Source organism: Typopeltis vanoorti, chromosome 25 (genome assembly GCF_054136105.1).
Source record: "Typopeltis vanoorti isolate ZY-2024b chromosome 25, IOZ_Tvanoo_1.0, whole genome shotgun sequence".
NCBI classification, from domain to species: domain Eukaryota; kingdom Metazoa; phylum Arthropoda; class Arachnida; order Uropygi; family Thelyphonidae; genus Typopeltis; species Typopeltis vanoorti.
In genome coordinates this window covers 34,048,770-34,072,342 of record NC_143573.1, presented here as the reverse complement: position 1 = coordinate 34,072,342, position 23,573 = coordinate 34,048,770, and the positions used below count along the sequence as shown (strand labels likewise).

The 23,573-nt window shown below is 36.3% G+C and overlaps 1 protein-coding gene across 5 annotated transcripts in view; it reads left to right on the top strand.

The window, feature by feature from the left end:
• The window catches only part of LOC150092644 (potassium voltage-gated channel protein Shaker-like), a 709,278-nt gene that overhangs the window by 339,310 nt on the left and 346,395 nt on the right, over nt 1-23,573 (top strand). The window lies entirely within an intron of this gene.

The window sequence follows — 23,573 nt, the reverse complement described above, 5'->3', positions numbered from 1 at the left end:
AAATGGGATAAAAACAAATATCAGAAAAATAATTAATCAAACTTTTCAGTCTTCTCCATTTTGGATTAAAAGAAAACTCCGATATTTTATTCGTATCAACAAGTGATCGAAGTGATACGATTGGCAACAACACATTTGTAACTTAAATATGAACCATTTGATCAAATGGTGCAAACACCTTCATCTGCCACTCAACTGTATTTATAGAAGATACTATACGATCAGCTTCCTTGCAAAACGCGTAGATGTGTGACTGTGTGAAGGCGAGAAAAAAAAAAGATGTGATAAAAAATAAAAAAAATCAAGACAACATACACCTAAGGGCTTCAATCTGATGAGGTTGGTGACCTAGATACCATCAGGTAAAACGACAGTCACCTAAATCCACCAAGCTACTTATCGTGCTAGACACTACACGACTTGTATGGTTGGGCTGGAGCCAGTAACACAAGGTCTTGTTCAACCACGTGTGTGAAGGTGAAAAAAAACTGAAGGGGAAAAACTGTCGTACGTAATATGCCTCTGGTGAGACAGATAGTGTCCTATTAGATATGGAAGATTCCTTGAAAAAAAGTGACCCCCCCCCAAAAAAAGAAGGAAGCTGGGTAAATGCTGACAGTCCTTTATTGGGACAACTTACCAATAATATGAAAACAGGAATGCCTAATAGCATGCAATAGAATTAAGATGTTAGGATTTCTTTTTGTCTATTTTTTTTCTTTCGTTTTTCGTTGTTCTACTAACGAACAAAGAAGCCGTAAATACTTGTGTGTCGTTAATTTTTTTTTAAATTCCATCCTTTGTTTTTTTTTTTAAGCAATTTCATTTTAGTGGTTCTTTACGTCAAAACTACTCAAGGATAAACAGCGTTCTCTAATAAAAAAAACGAATCGATAGAATTTCACACCGTTAATTACGTAATGAACTCCAAGCTCCCAAATGACAGCTAAAAACTACCATGCGGTTGGGAATAAATGCATCACTTGGGACTTATGTTCTTTTAAACTATAATGCACCGCTATAAAAAAAATAAAAAAAATAAAAAAACAGGTAGAGCACGTTCTTCCGCAAGCAAATAACATACATCTTCTAAATAGAGTCATTGTAAAGAATTAAATGGTAACAAGACATAATTATATTCAGCTACTTGTTCGTGAGTGAACTAGGCTTACCGGTTCGATCTAGGCTAATTAGTATTCAGACATCTTAAAATATCGTACGTTCCAGTGGCGGTACTTTTTTGTGCGTATGTTTAGCATTGTGAGGTGATGTAATGGGAACCAAGTTAGTTTCGTAATCTGGGTATTGTCATTTCTTATTGCAATGCCTGTCTTATGGGCTGAGTGGTTAGTGTGCCCGCTAGCGCAACCAGCAGGCTGTAGGTTCGAAACCCAGCGTGGTCACGAATGGTTGGATGCTAGATGATTTTCACTACCCGGGGTGACGTCACCACTCTGCTTATAGGCAGTTTGAAGTGGCTTGAAAAGTTACGTGTTCAGTCTCTCTGAGCAGGTCCTGTTTATCTAATTAATGTACTATAAGTTTACTCTTTTATTAGTGGGATTCGCATAAAAATGATCATCCATGGAAAATGGAAACTATGGAAAATCTTCAGACATCAGTTAAGATAACGGTATTGAAAAACGTCAACTAACGTAATATAAATGGACGGACATTAGAAATGACAAACGGAGAATTGAAAAGGACTTTTATAAACAAAATTTCAATGAAATATTCTTAGTGCCAACGAAGTGAAAATGGAAATTTCATAAGCGGTCTGGACGTAGCGCGAGCACAAACACTTGCCTTGGATTAGTGCTGTGGTCTCAATTATGGTTCGCCCCAAGAAACAGTTGTAAATCCAATAAGCAACTATTTAAGTGCACTGTTGAATAAATCCTCTTAGCGATCGTTTGTCTTGCATTACGTGCTCGGTAAGTGCTTGAGAGAGAGAGAGAGAGAGAGGGAGAGGGAGAGTTTAGGCTTACATGCATTTCATGTCTTATTGTAAGGAAGTTGACAGACGGTTATTTGCTTCTGTCTTTGAAGTCTTCGATTGAGCAAATCCCACGGGTGTGTTTTTTTTTCTCTCCCAAACACATTAAATAATATAAAATTCCCACATTTTTCAACGGACTTAAGATTTTAAAACGCGATCCTGACAGGAGCATTTCACTGTTGAAGTATGTTTGGAAGGCTGCCAGGTGCCTGTCAATGAGATGCCGAAATGGGCTAAATATATTTACGGACTGTTATCTGCTGGGTTGAGCAAATGCCAAGGTGATTATTACAAATTATTTTCGTAGCACCCACTTCACATCTAATAATTTGAACACAGTCGGCAGATTCATCTCCTGGGATGTGATTTTTTTCATTATTATTATTTTTGGATTTTGATACTTACCAGTTCAGGGAGTTTTATCATTCCCATGACGGGAAATTTTTATGCGAGACATCATAATATGCTTTCTTTTAAATAGAGGGAAGTTGTATCAATATAAAAGTTTTACTACAAATTAAATATTTCAATAAAAATGACGCATTATTTAAATATGTTTTGGTTAGTGAGTAATTATCGTATATTCCAGATGATATTAAAAAAAAAAAACTAAAAATATGCAGTTTTGAAGGACTTATACACTCACGCATATTGGCGACACTATACAAAGAATGTATGCAAGTGTGCGTGTGTGTCCGTCGAGAGGTGTGTGGGTTAAAAAGGGCGCCATTACAAACTGCCAACTTTTTCTTTGGCTCAATCGCCAGTCGATTTCAATGAATGTTTTGTCTTTTAAAACTTCCGCAGTATGTGTGTGCGTGCGCGCGTGTGTGTGTGTGTGTGCTTGCCAGTTGGGATCATCGAAAGGATGAATGAATGCTAACTTCAGAATTATTGGTAAATATTTTTTATGGCTCTTATTGAGAGTTTCTCAGTACGGAGTTGGATGTCATCTTCGACATTTTTTTTATTTACGTCAGTGCAAATAAAAAAGATCTCTTTAACATTTCATTTGAACAAAGTATTGCGTCCAGTATTTTTTTTTATTACTTTTCTCAATATATTCTTCAATTCTGCAAAAAAACAAACAACAAAACTTGAGTGCATAATTCAGGCCTCTTCAATAAAGGCTAAGTGCACCAGTCTCAGAAGATATGAAATCCATTGTTGTGCACTCTTCTGCAAACTCCAGTTTCTCTTTTAAGTTAACAAACTGGTTAGAAACACGAGTTAATAGACGATGTTGACTACGGCATCGTTGTGCCTGAATTAAAACTCCAAAATAACATTCTTCAAATTTCTATATTTACTCCGTAAATATAGAAATTTGAAGCAATATAGAAATATAGAAATTTTTTAGGCCGTCTAAGAATTCATTCCGAAGTTCCGATAAAACCAATTGACGAGCCACGCTCACCACATCAAAGTCAACCTAAAGACTTGGGCTACAAGCGATATTAACACAAACAATCGAATGCACCTTAAGACGGTGATAGGGAGCTCCTAAAAATTGAACTCACAACTTATATATTGACGGTAGCAGTCGGAGCACAGACGGTACATATTACACAGTAACAACACAATTTGCTTGGAGATGAACAATCCCCTCTTGCACCCTTTTCGATAAATGAGAGTAATTCACTGAACTACCAGTCTGAAGACGTAGAGCTTACTTGGAAAGCGTCTAACGTCGTTCAGAACGCATTATGCTGGGGTTACTTTGAATCTCTCGCGATATGATGTGTCATTTCTTAGCACATTTTACCAATGGATGATACGTCTCCGGGTGGTTTGAAGAAAATGAAGCTATTATTCCATTTCTGTTTCCCTGATTCTCATTGAATTGAAAGCGAAATGAGTTGCGGTGTTTATTGTTATAAAGAAGTTCAGAGCAATCTATATTGCCATGCAGTGTCTGTAAATTGTACTTATTCTAGTGTTCGATTTATTTTTCTACTTTAAAATAAATTTGGAAGACGTTTGGTCCGACGTTTCGCTAATATATTATTAATATTATCAAGGAAAAGTTTTACATTCCACATATATTAAAAAAATTGTGCGCGCGCACACACGCACGCACGCACGCACACACACACACACACACGGTTTTCAAGCAGTCTGAAAAGGAAAGAAGAGATTTGGTGAGCTATTTTGTGACCAAAAATCTCTGCTGTATTATATCTTACAAAAGTACTGTCTTCATTCATATCCGTATCTTGGAGTAAACAAAGTACTGTACAGATCCATACGGAATTCGTATACCATTTAGAACCTGCTTTTAAGCTGAAGGATGCGATAGTAACTATGACTACGTGACAGCTGATTTAAAAAAAAATCTTTTTATATTGTTTTCTATTATTAATGGAAACTTAAAAAAGTCATGAGTTGGTGCATACCAAGCCTTCACAATATTACGGTTATTATTACAGATTTTAAGAGCTAGTTTTTATTCTGATTTGATTCAGGCTCACAAGAATTAACGAAATTACAACAGTGAAGCATTTGCGCTTAAAAACAATCATGCCATGACAACGTATTTAACGATTTTGACACGCATACAGTATAGTACATCTTCTTCTTGAGTATTCTGCAATTGAGCAGGTTCTTCTCTTAGTAGCAGAAACTTTCCTTCCACTCTCTTCTGTTCCAAGCCTTCTCTTTCAAGGTTGTGTACCTGTCTCCATTGAGCATGTCATCTAGCATTGTTTCCCTTACTCCTCCTCTGGGTCTTTTCCCGTCTATTTTTCCTTCGATGGCATCTCTGAGGATTCCATTCCCTCTCAGAATATGTCCGATCCAGTTTCCCTTTCTTTTTTTTATCCTCCTTAATAGACTTCTTTCTTCTTCTACTCTTTTTAAAACTTCTTCGTTAGTTATTTTATCCAATTTGATTTTTTCCATCCTTCTCCAAATCCACATCTCAAAGCTTTCCAAAATCTTAATTTCTTCTTTCTTCAATGTCCAAGTTTCAGCTGCATAGAGGGCAACACTCCACACATAACATTTTATTAGTCTTTTCTTTAGGTTTCTATCCATTTTACTTCTGAATAAATTTTCCATTTTCTATTAAAGGCATCTCTTCCCATCGCTAATCTTGCTTTTATGTCACTTTTACATATTCCATCGCTGCTAATCACACTTCCTAGATATTTAAATGTTTTTACTTGATTCAATTTTTTCCCGTTTATTCTGATAATCATATTTGCTTCTTTCCTTGCTATTTTCATTGCTTTTGTTTTTCTTCTGTTAATTTTTATTCCATAATTGATACAGGATTCCAGTAGTCTGCTCAACAGCTGGTGTAGTCCTGTTTCAGTATTTGATAACAGTGCCTTTTCATCTGCCTATCTTATTGCAAAAATCTGTCTACCTCCAATCTTTATTCCTTCTTCCGAATTCTCCGGTGCTTCTTTTAGCATTGCTTCAGAATACGTGTTAAACAAAATCGGTGACAGAGAACAGCCTTGTTTTACTCCTCGTCCAATGATACCTGGTTCTGTTGTACCATATATGTCTCTCACCATGGCAGTTTGCCCCATACATAGTGAAATAATTAGCCTTCTGTCTTTCCAATCTATACCAATCTTTTCCATTACTTCCACCATCTTATCCCATTTTACAAAGTCAAAAACGTTTTCAAAATCTATATAACAGATATTAGCTTCTTTATTCACTTCTAGACTTCTTTCACTTGCTATCCTTAACAGTCCAATCGCATCTCTTGTTCCCCTACCCTTCCTGAAACCAAACGGATCTTCTCCAAGAAATTCTTCCGCCTTAGATGCAATTCTTCGTTTAACCTTCTGATAAGTATTTTTGATGTATGGGAAATGAGGCTTATTGCTCTAAAATCCTTGCAGTTCACTGCATTACTTTTCTCAGTACATAACACGCCTGAAAACATAATCTTTAATAGTTATAGCAGACAAACTAAGAATATGTATTTGTTGGATTTATCCATTGTCATTAGTCTATTGCTGTTGATTTTCTGAGCTACATCCATATGCATGAAAGTGATCTTCTCTGTTGTTGCTGTACAACAATACTTGGCAGACAACAATAGTTTGAAAACAACAATATATAAATATTAGATGTAACTGGCACTTTTGCATGGACATAAACAACACTAAGAATACCAGCTTCATCAACAATCGAATAGACAGCTACTTATAATAAACGAAACTTAACACCAAGCAACGTTTTGACGAAAGGGTTGAACCATTATTATACAAGCTTCCCTATTCTTAACTGAAATGATTCCAGTTGGATGTAGAATGGGTTCCTTTTAAAAATATGAAAATAGAAAATATTGTATTTTGAAATAAAAAAGCTCCCCCTCTAATACTACCGTTTTTATTTTAATATAATGATAAACATAAAATTAAAATATTGAAGATTTGAAAAGAAAATTTTTTATTTATTTATTTTTATTTTATTTTTTGTATATGAAATGTTGCGTATCATAAATGTGTCACCCTAAGCATATAGGTACTTCTTAAAAATACCAAGCTATTTTAAACCTGGTTTTACTCCATTTCCCAAGTAAGCAAACAGACAAACAAGTCAAGTTTGCGCCTGCACGTATTGGAAGTCGCTGACCCTCAAAGTAGTGCAAGACCAAGGCAACTCTTGGTAAAAGTAGAATAATCTATCCCACTGATGAGACCTCAATGAAGGTCGAAACCGATCTGGGTAGTAGCCCCTTGCCTTTAATGCAAAACATCATACATCTCCTCCAGGAGATGTGCTTTGCATTAAGGGTAAATATTAAGATTAGTGATCAGAGCTTATTCTACTTTTACCAAGAGTTGCCTTGGTCTTGCACTACTTTGAGGGTCAGCTAGACTTCCAATACGTGCAGGCGCAAACTTGACTTGTTTGTCTGTTTGCTTACTTGGGAAATGGAGTAAAACCAGGTTTAAAATAGCTTGGTATCTTTAACATTTATTATACCCAAGGTAAAATACTTTCTCCATATAGGTACTTGTTTTGCTGGTGCGTAGATTCGTTCCAAACTGGATTATTGTAAAGCAACTAAGGCTAATGTTTGTAATGTTTGTACGAGCAGATTGCGTGCGTTTTTCTAGCCAGTTTGCGTGTCCGGTGGGATTTAAAATCCTAGTATACAATTCTTCCTCCTCCCCATATTGGAAAAGTAATAAACATTTCGGCAATCCATGAATATTTTTTTACCATTCTTCCATCGTAGATACCGTAGAAAGACAGACCAAAGTAGGTACGTGGCCAATTCTTGTGTCCGTGTGTTTGTGTGCATGCAAGTAAGAAAGGACATCAGGAATAGTGTCGTAGTAGACATTGAAGCGTTTCACATTCCCAAGTCTAAAAACAAATGTTTGTTTTTGGCTAAAAAAAAGCCGAAGAGACAGTCCAAATCCAATATGGAAGAATTGGCTCTGTGTGAATATCCTTCACACAGACGATACGTGTGTCTGTGTGAAGGATGTACTTGCACAGCAATCCGATAGCCTCGAGTGTTCACACACAAACTCCCTCATGTTGTCACCACCACCGCTAGTAAATGGAATCGATTGAAACCAGACACATCTGACGATGGAAAAGAAACCTAAAAAACTTATCCATGCAACACAAGCAAATTCTATCCCTATCCTCTACAAAAGCTGCATGGATTCTTCTTGAAGCACTTGCGAATATGGCGAGCACTTCACGCAGAGTCACTCAGTCCGTCTTCTGAAACAGATCGCTTTTTATTTTTATTTATTTTTTTCCCCCGTATATCTCTGGCCAGTCTTCACTACTGCTATATTACTCCACAATGAACGAAAATAAGCAAATGAATAGAAAATAAAGCGTCATCGATGTAAAAAAACAGTCATTTATATCTTCAATCTGTACCATAGTAGTGCTTCTAGTAGTTCTGTGATGTTTTTCGGTCACTATGGCGACACTCTGTCTCGTGTCATGTCATACAGCTTTAATGTGTGGCGCTGCATAGGAAAGACAGGCAGAGTTCCTCTCTGTGCTTGCTATAGTAGCCGGTTTTGATTATACTTTAGTATTTAAAGCTCCACCCTAGTATGTCCCCCCATCTTCTAAAGTAACGCGGTTGAGTTGAAAACGATCTTTCTGATGAAGAGAGTACAGCATACAAATGTGTGCGTATGTGTGTGTGCGCGCGCGCGAAGACATCGATAAATATATGCGTGCTAGTAACTTCCGTATACCGTATCCAAGCCTTGCATTGTCAAGTACTAAACGTTGGCTAGTGATGAACTAATATTTAAAAAAAAAATATTTTGCCGGCTTCAGAATCATACGGGGTACAATGCATGATAGAGTTGTTAACACAGACTGATGATAATGGTTATCTTGCTTTAACATACGTTATATGCATACATAACAATGCACTAATTGTGTAGTGTCCAAGAGAGCTTCTACTAGTTATAAAAGCGTAGTTAATACTAACTAGCAATTATTAAGCCAGGCAAAAACATCAGCAATTGTTGCCATACGAAAAAAGTGACCCACTATTGCTATTCAGTCCTTAAAAACACAAAAAAGTAGGCTCTGGTGAAAGTATATTTCCTTTCATTATAGCGATAGTTAAAAATCTCCCAGGCACGTTTCGACCCGCTTTGGTATTTCATCAGCAATAGACAGATAATCTCAGACAACATCAGTGTATGTATTTTGTATTTTTTTTTTTTTTGATACTTCAAGAACAAACATTTGAAGATGGGAATAAACGCCTTGCTTAACCTCTCTGGAGAAGAAGCAGAAGGCAAGGGGTCAGGAAAGAAAAATCCATTTTGTGTATTTTCAAAAGTTAATTTAGCGTTACTTGAAAAGGATCATTCTTCTCTTCATAGACGGATTCGAATTTCGTTTTTTTTTTTTTTGTTCCCTCAATCAACTGGGGGGTTGGTGTATTCGTCCAACTAGGAAGGAGCATTTGTGTAATTTTACCTCTAAAAAATACAATTAGAAAAAATGAAGAATTAGAAACAATCAAAAAACTATAATTAGAAAAAATAAGAAGTAGAATTAAAAAATAAAAATTAGAATTAGAATTTTTTTTAAAATTATAATTAGAAAAAAATGTAAAATTAGAATTAGAAAAAAATTAGAATTAGACTTTTTTTATTAAAATTAGAAAAAAATTTAAAATTAGAATTAGAAAAAATTAGAATTAGAATTTTTTATTAGAATTAGAAAAAAAAAATTAAAATTAGAAAAAAATTAAAATGAGAATTAGAAAAACATTTAAAATTAGAATTTTTTAAAAAATCACAAATTCATTTTTAAATGATTATTTTTCTATCCAGTACTTTCTTCTAAAATTAGAAAGAAATTACATAATATTGTTTGATTAATTAAACAATAGTAATCAAAGAAAATTAAACAAAATCGCTAGTCAGGATATTTTTTTAAAAAATCCTAACTAAACCAAATCTTATTTCGATTCAACACCAAAAATTTGAAAGTAATATTTTTTTGACGTTGTTTTCTTTGTTCTTCTGAAAGAAGACATCGAGTCTTTCATTAATATGCATTGAGAATGGTTCCGTTGTGGTTATAAAACTACCCAGAAAGTCAAAGGTTACTTCGGAAGAATAAACCCGGGGGAGTATTTACCCCTCAAACTTTTTTTTCTGGATGGTTATACATACTCAGTTTTATAACTTTTGCTACGTGGGAAGAATATTGTTCGATGGAACAGCGCGGACTTTATGCCCCGATTATTGAGTTATCAAGTCTGCCAATGCTGCGATGTCAACTCTTCCACCCCATAAAACGGTGTGGGCGATTATTGACGGGGTCGTATTCCCAGAAGCCTTTCGTTCTCTTTATAATGTTCCAAATGTCTTTCCAACTACATGTGCCCTTTCTTGTATTTCTTAAGCTAAGGAGCACGCTATAACATTCCCCTAACTGTATCGGGATACACCGAAGTACCGTCATTCAACCTTCGATCGGTAAGCCTTTATGGAATTTTAATATAAAATGTTTGATCTCCAGACGGCACTGCGTGTGTATATGATCGGAGGTTTTTCTTAAAGAAAATGTACTTGGACACGAACGCAAGAGCCCCTTAAGGAAACTTTAATGAGCTGGTCAATATTTATTTTACATACATCCCATAAATAAGAAAATGTCTTTTTTACTTGTCTACTAAAAGAAAGCGAAGTTTTTGCATTTTTTAACTTCATTTTCTTTAAATTATTTTCAGCTTTCGGAGCGTATTCAAATATCTGTTTCAGTAACCTTGAACACAGCGCCCTCCATCGGCTTATTTATTGACTAACACATTTTAACCTGCATCTTTTTGCTTCCTCGCGTATTATTATTGTTCTTGTTCTTTACGGCCTTCACCACTTAAGTCTATTTAGGGTAGCAACCACATGAATTCCCGAATTATCATCTTTCTGTCAAATAGACTGCAGAGACGGATTTATTTTTACTTTTTAGTTTTCCGCTACAAATGAAAATTCCATCGGCAGCGACCCCTATATATTAAATTTCAAGATCTGTTCACAAAGTCGAATGTAACTGGAAATTAAATTCACCAGGCCTACTTTGCGATTTATGATGATGGTTTAGAATTATTTTGGCGTAACTAAGGCCATGAAACAAGTGCCAACTGTCATGTGTTAGCTGCCAGTGTTCTCTGGTTGATCAGTCTATTTTATGGCTGAATTTAAACTCAGGTCTTCTAAATCAAAGGATCCGTCGTTATCTTGAGTTAGGTTTGATTAATATTACTGTTGAAGCCACTATAAAGTTACCGTATTACGTCTGTTACTGCATGTACACTACTTGGAAAGAAGTCAACGAACACCATGTGTGAGGAACAAACAGTCATGACACCCATCTTATTAAGATGTGGGACCTCCTTTTGCTGCGATGACTGCAGCAATTCTACCGGGCATATTTACTTTCCACAAGGGCACGATAGCGATCAACGAGAATTTTAGGTCATTCTTCCTGTAGGCATGCAATGAGGTCCTGGACTGTTGTGGGGCGGACGTCCCTTGACCTCACCACGTTCCAGTTAATCCCACAGATGTTCAATAAGGTTGACATCAGGGCTTTGTGGCACAGTCCATTGCCTTGCTGAAAGAGACAATGGTCAGTTCCATAGAAACGCTACAAAGTAGGAAGTATTGCATTGTCCAGAATGTTCAGATACCTATCGGAGTTCAGTGTTCTTGGCGCTACAAATAGAGGTCCGAGGCCAAACCAGAAAAAAGAACGAACCGTACCATCACGCCACCACTTCCGAATTTCATAGTTGGGGTTATGCACTCTGGGAAGAGCCCTTCACATGATAGCGACCACACCCGTCCATCTGCTCGGCAGATGTGAATATTGGGATTCGTCGCTCCACAACACAGTTTTCCACGCTTCCACTGTACGCGCTCTTTGCACCACTGAAGACGACGCTGCATGTTGGTTCAGGTAATGTGGGACTTGCATATTGCGGTCCTACCATGGAAATCGACGTTGTGAGCCTCGGTTCTGAATGTTTTTGTGCAGATTCCTGTTCCAGTCGATGCCCCAAACTCCGCATTCGACGTGTCGGCAGTTGTACTCTACGGTCACGTTCGTTGAGTGTGGCGCCACTGATTGACCTGGGATGGCCCGATTTGTCAACAATTTGCCGAATCGATAGGCCTACAACGTAACATCCTATCACAACACCTCTTTCAAACTGAGTCAGTTCTGTTCCTCTGAAGATTATACTGGAGATTATATTCCTCCAATTTATACCGGCTACAAACACGTGACATGTTATGTAGATGCAACTTGCCCATTGTGGTACCGTTAACGTTTTTACAAGCAGTGCATTCCCTGGTTCATTTGCCTGTTTTAAATATAAAAACAGACGTTTCTGTATAAAACGCTATTCTACTGGGCTATTCAAATCCGTCGATCAGATAGTATAGAAAAATACAGAGAATATATAAATACCCCTCAGACTGAAGATTATCACTTAAGGTACAAAACGGTACCTTAAGTGATATCCTCGTTACGGTACCGTTTTGCTTATTGAAGATCAGAAGCAGCTTAAACGCAGTTCCATGCCCAATCTGTGGGATTCACATTAAAAGTCAAATGCAATATATCGAGCTGATTGCAATGCAAATAGATCACCCCACATCAATGTTTCAGATTTTATTAGATGATTATAAATCATATTGCAAATAATAATAAAATGTACAACAAATTATTCCACAGTTAAGATATAGATTCTTTATGGAGACATGTATTGCTCTCAAACTTTTCTAGCCGCTTGTCACGGTACAAAATACTAAATTGCTTCATATGAGTGTGCGAAGATGGTATTTGTCACAATTGGCACTCTAACAGGCGACGTACGGTCGTGTACTTGAAGTCGTTTCTTAGCTCGCCGAGAACGACAAGATAAATATACATTAATCGGCAGATAACCCCCTCCCCCCGCGTCACCTGTTGGAAGCTAGCTTTATAAAAACCAGCTGACACACATGTTGTGACGCAGCTGGTAGCTATAAATACCGGCGTCAGATAGGGTGTGATGATGACAAATAGCACGGCTGGTACGGGCCATTTAAATAGCTTCTTAGCAATCCAGCTACGGACGCTGATACTAGGAGTACAAAGGTCGACTAAGGGAAATTCCTTCTTGTCACTTAAAGCTATGGAGGTTTTATTTATGTATTTATTTTTATTTTTAAACGACAGCTTGGTTTCTAGACAGTTCTGTTATTTTGTGTTGACGTAAATCATTATTTAGGCTGTTCTGTTAGTAGCGCTGTATATTATCGATTAGTGGTTTAATTCTATTTCTGTTCGTCACATAAACGTATTGAACTAAAGATTAATCTTCAGTGGTATTGGATACATGGTAGCTGTAAGCGTAAGACTGAAACAAAAAATAAAACTTTTTTTTTTTTAAATTTCAGATTCCATCTATTCTCGTTTCACTGCCTTCTTAGTCAACTTATATATAAACTTAATAAGAACTGGTGTAAGAAAATAAAACTTTTAATTTTTAAAAAATTCACTCATTGCCATCCATTACCCTCCAAGGGTATTAATCACCACATCCCACAGTCGCTCCAATCTTGAAAAAAAATTAATTATGGTTTTGCTTAATTGTAATATTGTGATATTAAAAATTTATAGATGTATAAAATATTTTCATATTTTTTAAAAATTTCATCAATAATATAAAATAATTTTTGAATATTAAAGATAAAATATTATTTACATTTTTATTTTTAAAGTAAAATTCCTTTTTACAATAAATTGTAAAAATCATGTGCATATTGATTACTATTAATACTTTTCATCAATGCAGCGTCACTAAAGGACTTCATTTTCAACCACTTTTGTAGGCGACACTAATGTGCTATAGCTTTCGTAACCTCTCGTGAATGGGACTGATATAAAATATAAAAATAATTAATTAAAAAAACCTGTAATAACTAGAGACATCATTGTGGCTTTTTTGTGAGTGTACACAGTAAATGATTGAATTTAAATATTAGGTAAAGAAAATTCCCATCACGCTTTTATAATGTTAATAAAAATAATAATATTCATGACTTAAATAATTAAAATGCCATCATTTGGAAAGAGCAGTACATGAAACGCGCCACCACTACATAGCTCCGCAACCTACGGCATCATTGCTGTTTCCACAACGAACGCAAACACCCAGCGAAAATTATCTCGCTACCATGAGGGACGTCGACCTACACAGAGACATCCGTTTAACTTTCTTTCACACGTCTTTGAATTCCTCCCATCCCCACTCTTTGGATGCTGTTTCCATCCCGGCACTGTGATTCTCTGTGCAACCCGTTGAGGTGGCACTCACTGTCTTTATTGGACAGTTTACGTTTGTGGGTCCATCACAACAGCGAGGACTTTGTAAACAACTACCTCACATGGCTGGTTTACTCGCACGCAGAGCTATAGATCTGCTGCCTGCATGCAACACAGCGAACATTTCTAGGAGCAGAGAAAAGAAAAAAAAAAAAAAGAAGCTCTTTATAGGCCATATGTATGCCAGACACAACACGTTGCGGAAAAACCTTCGCCCAACTGTAAACTTAACGCTGTTGTCTAGAAGAAACGCTAAACAGGAAAGTTGCCGTGTTGTATTGTTTATTTAGATAAAGTTAACATACCTCACGGATTTCTCTAATAATTGTGCGTATAATTTTTTTACAGCGCCATCTGTGGACGTAAATAGCGGACGTAAAAAAATGGAACATTCTTCAACTTGTTTTGCTTAATATTTCATGAAACCTCGCCAAATATCGTGAAAAAAAAACGAGATTTTATCACATATTGTGACGTAAAACAAGGACATTTATAATGACTTTTTTTTTTCTTCTTTTCTTTCGGAGTTAATAGAATTTTCTGTTACTAAGGGTGTCTATCGCGTTTGCACATCTCATGCGTGAATGTTATCTTGCGCATGAGGACTAATTTGAGAACAATTACCTTTACTATCGCTCTTAATATAGGATTATGTGCGGTATAAGTTTAAAACTATGTTAATAACGAAAGATATCTTTATCCAGCATAGAAAGCACATTGGGTCGACATAATAACAGCTGATTTGTGTAGTTTCACATATTGGAGTGAATTATGTAAACCTTTTATCATCCGAACATTTTTTTTTTATGTTTTAAGGGTAACTCAATACGATAAATGGAATCAGAGTTGTTACTTAAGCAGTGCAGACTACAAGATCGTTAGCTTGTCCAATAGGCTTGCACATTTCCTATAAGAGATGAATCTATGGGTGAACTATTTTATATTTTCTTCTACACGATTTATCAGACATGCAAACATGTAATTTCTCCAAAAGGACATTAATCACCACCTTTCGTGCGTATATTTTGTAAGTTTATGATTCTAAGGAAGAATAAAATTCAGTTTGAGTCATCATTTTGGTTGTCATTCACTTCTTAGGGCGTTATGAGTTTCAGACCCTGTCGAAACTTCTTTTTTTTTTATTTATTGTTACAACTGCTGAGTTCACTTATCAATTTATTGTTTCTAAAACATATGACAATATTATTACCATTACCTCAAATAAATACGGTATATTGAGCATAATTGAAAGCATATTGGCTAAATATTTTCAGATATTATAATTCCATCTGAGAATGCTATGATGCAACAATGTATTATATGTGACTTGCAAATGATCTAACTTAAAAATATTATTACTCATATGCTTTGAATATTCTGACTTAACAATACATCAGCCTATCCATTCTGACGTAACAATACATCAGCCTATCCACTGTAACATAAAGGAAATTTATTAAATATTTGCGTAAACCGAAACAAACCGTAGAATTAGAGTATTTTTAGCGCTCACCAATCATACATACAGAGGTTGTCAAAAATTATGGATCACCTCTTTCTGTTTATATCTTTTTCGACATGCAACTATACGAGAAAGCAAGTTCATTATGTAAATATCTGTCCCTTCTTTAAAACATAAAAAGTCTAAATAATATTTTTAATTTAAAATATTTCTTGAACAATGTTTGATTTATGGGCCGATTTATAAAACTGATTTTTTTAAATTAAATCATCTGGAAATAAAAGCAATGGTTTTATTGAAAAACTAAATATGATTTTTACATAACTTCCAGTTGAATTCAAATCAGGAGAAGAAAATTTTGTCGCAATGCCGATTCGCTCATTAGAAGTCATTAAGACTTCTAAAAAAAGAAGTCTTTTATTCGTTTTGCTTTGTTTATTAAGGGTTTACTTTTCTTCTTTATGAATTTTTCCACCGAAAATTCCGGGTGTGAGCCGCGAAAAGACTAAAAACGTGTTCAGCTTGAATCTGTGATCAGTGTTATACTATAAGAGGATGTAACTAAAATATTTATTCAACTAAATTAATAATAATACGATTTCATCGATTTATAACTATCGATTATGTTCGTCATGGCAGCCATTTCTCTTTTTAATCATTCACGAGTCGCAGTTGCTTGTTTTTCTTTGACTTATCAGATATTGATTGTGTGGGCCAAATTGTGAACAACGATGTCTTCTATATTCGAAACCTCAAAAGTTCTGTTGCAGGTGGTTTCAATTCTCTAATTAGACAGGGTCACAATTCTGCTTTACCGTTTTTAATTTCATTTTTTTACTCTTTCACGAGTGCTTGATTCTCTTTTTCTTAAAACGGCCATAATATCTGGATATTCTGACGAAGTATTATGTATAAACTGTGGTTTTCTATATAGGGGATGAAGTAATTATATACATGTACCATAAAATATCATTTTAGATGGGTCACGTGGTTTTTAGATAGCGTAAGGGAGTGTTATGATCAAGTAGCTTTAGCAAAGCGTATAGATACATAGTTCGACAAAAGCAACAGAACAAAATGTTTTTCATTTTATTTTTATCAGTATCCCCGAATGCGAATGTTTGATATAATAAGCATCCTGACATTAAAATTCTCAGTACCCAATAGAAATTATTCTATCGCTCAATAGATCGGCATACAATGAATATCACTCATGCGCAGTGCGCGACAAATTATGCAAAATCCTACTTGTCCAAGACCGATCCCCCCCCCTCAAATTTTAATGAAATATTCTCAGTAATTCCATAGTAGTGATTAATGGCGCTTTATTGTTGTTTTGAGAACATTTCCTTAGTGTGATAACCATTCCAAGAAGGTGAAGTCCATAAATAATAAGAATTGGAAGAAGAGTAAAATCAACACTGATTTTTTAGAAAACTATAATTTGTTACAACTAGAATGGCACCCCTTTATATCACGCACATTCTTCTGGATTTATTAAAGTTAAAAATTGTTTACAACGTTACTTTTAATAAATAAAATATCCTATTTGATATTAGCTAACTCATCAGTTTGTAAAATCTACTTGCCACTGGTGAGCGTATATGTGAAGCCCTGCTCATGCCTATAAAATACAAGCTGTGAGCACATCAGTTCAGTACCGTTTTGTGGCTTGCCCATTGAGGTAAGCACATCTCCAGTACCTCCAGGATGACGTCATTGCTTGGATGATTCATTGAGATGGAGTCAGTGGACGACTTGATGCTAGCCATTGCTGGCGAAGATTTCACACTCAGAAAACCCTACGATGTATTGTGATCCACTGTTTCTTGAGGTTGTTATGGCTAAAGGTAAAAACATTTCCAACCGGACTGCGTTAAAAAGGCTCGATTTAATGTTAACGGGATACAAACCATCAGAAAACAGTTCCAAGGAGTCCTATTTTAGTCTAGAAATGGATTATAGACGTTGTGTGATTTGGAGAGAACGAAGAATACCATTTTATCCAAAATCACAGAAAGAGACACAAGGTGGAGGGAGTGTTCTTGCGTAAGGGGAAATACTGATCAACCTCTGTACTCCTCTTCATGTTTTCGTTAGGGATACCTTAACTTCCGCAGAGGTACCGAGAACAGATCCTCGAATCCTATGTGCGACTTTGTAAGTTGAATCCAGATTTTTTAAGTGCATGAAAAGGAAATGTGAGTCATTGCTCATAAAGTTGGAGTAGTGGACTATCTTGAAACGGAAGATACTGATATTTACCAGAACGATCACCAGACTTAAATCCGATCGAACTTGCGTGGGGATCCCCTCGGGTGTCGCATTACATGCTGAGAGTCACCACCTCAGTGACTTGAAGAAGTAAAGTCTACTTTAGTAGAAGAATGGGATTTTGCTCTGGAATCTTATAAGCACGCTTAGATCGAGCGTGATCCACCGTTGTTCAAGTCTGTTTAGATGTTATAGGGGATCACACCGTACTGATATTATGCGACCATATTTTTGAATAGAATGTATCGACTTCTGTAATCCGATTTTTAGCAATTCTTATACGCCCCCTATGTAATGGCTCTTATACCCGTCCGACATTTCTCACGTCCTTATCATAATAGTATAATAAAGTTATGATGAATTTATCAAAATGGATGAAGGGATCTTGGTCACACATCCTAAGTAAACAAAGACGCATTAATAAACTATGCTAATAACGGTAATTTATTATGATTAATTAAATAATTAATTATTATACTCTCTCTTAAGTAAATTAAATTATATCTTTTTAAACAGACATTGTAATTATCAGGAAAATTACATTCATAAAATGTATGCGGCAACAATACAATTGTTACATTGTTGTAACAGAGCGTTACATTGTTATTACATTTTGTTGATAAATTTCATATAATTGATACGAAGACTAATCAATGTATTATCATGAGTTATAATAATAATTTATAGTTTTACATGTAACCTAGAATAATATCAGATAAATAAAAATATAAAGAACTGAGGCGAGGGGCAGATAAAATATGTCGCAGGAAGATAATACTACGATTTATAAACATATAACATAATCAAGCAATTTAAAGGAGGATATAAGCCCGAGATATATATGTACGGAGATGGACAGGGAAATATGTTAACAAAAAAGAAATAAAAAGATGGAATGATTATTTTCATGAATTACTGAATAGGTACATTACTTCTGCAAGTCAGAAACATATAGCGGTTACTGATGTAGGAGATGAATGTGTAGAGTTGCCATCGAGGCAAGAGAGCTTAGTGATATAGTATATTCATTCAGGAAAAACAAATCCCCAGGAATAGAAAAAAAATCCTGCATCGTTTCTGAAAGCAGAAGGAAAGAAACTAGAAGACAAAATACACGAATTGACTGTAACTATCGTGGAAGAGAGGGCAAATGCCAAAAGAATGGAGAAAGATCTACCCATATATAAAAAGAAGGACAAACAAATAGTGGTGTGGAAATTATAGAGGGATTTTTTTGTTAGGTACAACACTTTGTTCAATTTGGAACAAACTTCAAACAAACACAAAGTTCGATTTGAAGAATAAATCAAACTCATTTATGTAGAAGATAAGCGATGTCTATCAAGCAGGGTTCAGGAATCAAAAAAAGTAATTTGATTAGATACGAATAGTTAAGCAAACTCGGCAACACAAGTTCAAATATTAAATGATTTAACAGATCCCTTTTTAATAACTCAAGGATTAAATCAAAGGGATACTGTCTCCAAAGTTTTTTAACGTAGCTTTGGGATACATCCGATCATCGCAAGTACATACAAAAGGCATTCTAATAAACAAATCAGTGCAGACTGTAGCATTTGCAGATGGCATTAACATCATGTCGAAAACCAGACAAAAAGCAAAATAAACATGCGAAGGTGGTCTGAAAGGTTCTCCGTCTCGACCATAGATGGCAACACTATCGGCAAGCTTTTTTTTTCTAAGTTGGTACATCTGTCATAAGCATCCATGTGAAATTGCAAGTCATCCTATCAAGTAGTTTTTTTTTTATACAGCTGTCGGAAGCCAAAGTGTTGTCTGCATCCCTTGAAAAGGCTAAAATTGAGTATCGTGCGGTTATAAAATTCTTTGTAAAAGAAGGTTTAACGACAAAAGATATTCATTCGAAGTTCATAAAAGTTTATGGGCACTCTTCTCCTTCGTTTTCGACAATTAAGAAATAGGCTGCCGAGTTTAAATGTGGCCGTACCAGCCTTGAAGATGATCCACGTGAAGGTCGCCCAAAAAGTGTAACTACACAAGAAATCATTTATCAAGTGCACGATATGGTATTGGATGACTAGCGAGTCAAATTGCCTGCAATTGCTGAGACTATAGGCATTTCAAAAGAACGTATAGGATATATTTTGGATGAAGAATTGCAAATGAAACAGCTTCGCGCAAGATGGGTGCTGTTCTTGCTCACAGATCAAAACGCACTTGCATGAAAATCTCTGAACAGTACTTGGAGCGTTTTAAGAAGAATAAAACTAATTATGTGCGTTGATTTATTACTATGGATGAGACTTGGATTCACCATTACACATCAGAATCCAAACAGCAGTCAAAGCAGTGGACAGAAGCCGGTTGTTCAGTGTCAAAGAAGACAAAGTCGGTTCCATCAGCCGGAAAGGTCATGGCATCGGTGTTTTAGGATGCTAAAGGCATTTTGTTTATTAATTATCTTGAAAAGGGTAAAACAATAACCGGGGAATATTATTCCGATCTTTTAACAAGACTAGACGAAAAAATTCGTGAGAAAAGATCCGGTTTGCAGAAGAAAAAAATCATCTTTCATCAGAACAAAGCACATGTCCACGAAGGTGCTTCTGACCTCTGACTTTTGTCTCTTCTCAAAACTAAAACTCTTCCGCACTGGTCAGCATTTTCCTTCAAACCGAGAGGTGATTGCAGCTGTAGAGGGGTATTTTTCAGATCTTACTGAGAACCACTACAAGGACGGAATAATAGCGCTGGAGCATCGCTGGAATAAATGTATTAGTCTTAAGGGAGATTGTGTTGAAAAATAAAAATAATTTTGAAATTATAAATTCGTTTTTCATTATTAGGCCGAGAACTTTTCAGACCACCCTCGTATAAACGGGTTTGTAGATGAGTAATCGTCCGCGCGGATAGCCTAGTGGCTTTGCGCTTCGCAACCATATGCCTGGGGAAGGAGTGTCCTAGCTTCGATTCCTGTCGGAGACATGAGGAGCTCAAGGATCTTACTCACTCATAGCCAAGTTAGTCGGTCATGAGCATGGACAGCAGGGTTTTTCTCCCCAGTTTAGCTGGGGGTTTTCATTCCGCAAGCAGACAAACCGGCCCCGTGAATACACACGGACTACAGTCGTGAATACCTCCAATATTGATGCAGCAGAGGAGTGGCGTGCCAGTTGCATTATTTCGCCGTGACTTCTCATTAGGAGGAGACCCAACCCATCTGAATCAGATGGAAGGGAGAGATAGATAGATGGGTAATCACCGCTGCTTTTAGTTTGCAAAGGATAATATACGCATCAAATATTGTCTTGATCAGTTTCAAAAGCACACGATGTAGATGACTAAAGTATGTTGTGAGGTCTTCCAGCCTATTTGTCTACTTCTGGACGGGCATGTCATGAAATTGCAAACGGGAGTTTGGAGATAGATGGAAACAAATAGTTTACTGGCGACTGTTGCGGGTTGGTCTTGTATGGTGCATGATTAGAAGGATATCACTATTGAGCAGTGCGATATTATTACAAAGCTATGGTTAAAAATTCTTCTAGATGTCGTGGCTCTTTGTTTTGATCAATGAAGTCTTGCGGGAGATACTTTGCATTTTTTGTTAAACATTGAGAATTGACCATATATTTGTTTCATATTGCCACATGTCTGCTATGAATGTAGGGCAATAGTAATATCATTTTGCGGAGTGTGTTTTGTCTGCTAGTGGGTTATTTGTATAACCCACTAGCAGACAAACTTACAACTTACAACTAACCCAACAAAAAACACCATGTAGAGTAACTTCATTTCCATGAATCGTTAGTAGTAGGGGTAGCACTAATAACCAAATCAAGTTACCCAACAAAATCGTGGCGTGATTGGTTGTTCAGATGATGACGTTATTGTGTGTGATGTCATGAGTTTGAATGTTTGGAATTTTTCTGGGGAACATATGTGTGTATGACGTCACGTTGTTTGTTTTGTTCGCGTAGGCATTGTGGGTAATGGTTAGAGATATGGATTCGTGTCGTGATTGGTGGGGCACTATGAATCAGATAGGGGTAGGGTGAATGGGGAAGCGACATCACTATCATGGATGTGTGTTGTTATGAGTTGTAGATAAGTAAATGGTTCGCGTATGGCATTATGGGTGATAGATAGTGATAAGAAAGTTTGGAATGTTTGGAATTTCGCTGGGGCCCTTCTGTCAGGGACTTCACGTGATGCGTTTGGTTCGCGTTGAGCATTGTGGGTGATGTTTAGAGATAAGCAATCATGACGTTATGTGTTTGGAAATTTCTGGGGAACATATCTCTCTCTGTGACATCACGTGGTGTTTTGCTTTGCCTATGGAATTGTGGGTGATGTTTAGAGATAAGATATCTTGGAATTTCCCAGGGTGACACACATCGGTCTTTGGTCGTCTAGAGGTGGCGGCACGACTTTCCGAATAAGTGTGATATTTCTTTCCTGATAAAATACTATGGAATTCTTAGAGTAGAGTCGAGATGGCGGCAGCCTTTAGACCTTTTCAGAATAATTAATTATATGGTGTTGTCCCCTCAAACACACACACACACACATTCCTTTTTTTTCGCATATTCATAAATCATCCAAATATTTGATTTGTCTATAATTTGATATCTTAAAGATCAATCAATCAATCAATAAATAAATTGTGTGTGAATTAACAGTGATTTTAAAAAAGTGATCTTACTTAAATTGCATAACACATCAACGACACCATTTGTTCATTTAAGTATGTTTTTTCTTGTAAAAGTTATTATTATTGTTATTATTATTATTAAGAGAGACCTCCAGGGAGTCAGAGACTAATCTTGGGAGGCTACATACTACACACACCAGCTATCATATTTATTCTTGAATTCATCCACACTGCTTGCACACAAGACATCCAATGGCAATCCATTCCAACCACGCACCACTCTCTGAGAGAAAAATCTAGCCCTTACACCCTTGTTGGCAGCCTTCGTTCTCAGCTTCCAAGGATGCCCTCTCGTCCTTTCCCCATCCCCCATAAATTGAAAAATCCCATCAATTTCAATCCTGTATAAACCTTTCAACAGTTTGTAAGTCTCAATCATATCATCCCTCTTTCTCCTGTTTGCAAATGTCTGCAATCTACAAATTCGCAATCTGTCTTCATAATCAGTATTCCACAATCCTGATGTCATTTTTAACACTCACCTTTGTACTCTCTCCAACATATCAGAATCACAACGGAAACCAGGAGACCAGACCTGCGCACAGTAGTCCAAGTGAGGTCTTATCAAGGTCTTGTAAAGAGGCAAAATAACATCCTTATCTTTACATGTGAACGTTCGTTTCAGCATTGCAATCATCTTGTGAGTTGTATTTGCAATCTTTGCCACATGGCCCCTGAACGTCAATTTCCTATGTACTAACACTTCAATATCCCCCCCCCCCTCATTTGTTTCTTTTAGCATAATCCCGCCAATATAATACGCCAATGGATATCTAATCATGCCGAAGTGAATGACTTTGCATTTACTAACATTGAACTGACACCCATTTTCCCATGCCCACAATTCCAGCCTATTAAAATCATTCTGCAAATCCTGCATATCAGCAGCATTCCTGATTACCTTACCTATCTTGGCATCATCAGCAAATAGCTGTATGTCACTTGTCAAATCCTTCCGAATATCATTAATGTACAGATTGAATAACAGTGGACCAAGCACTGATCCTTGTGGTACACCAGTTGTTATCTTAAACCTTGCAGACTCAGATTCCCCGTATACCACATTTTGATATCTGTCAGTCAGCCATCCTCTTATCCATGCTAATGTTGTACAACCCAAACCCATTTTCTCCGATTTATGCTCCAGTCTGTCATGTTGTATTCTGTCAAAAGCCTTAGGAAAATCCGAAAGTATCATGGTGTATCCATTCCCCTTGTTCAATGGTAACATTTTCATAGAATGTGAGCAAGTTGCTAAAACATGACCTTCCCTTAGTAAACCCATGTTG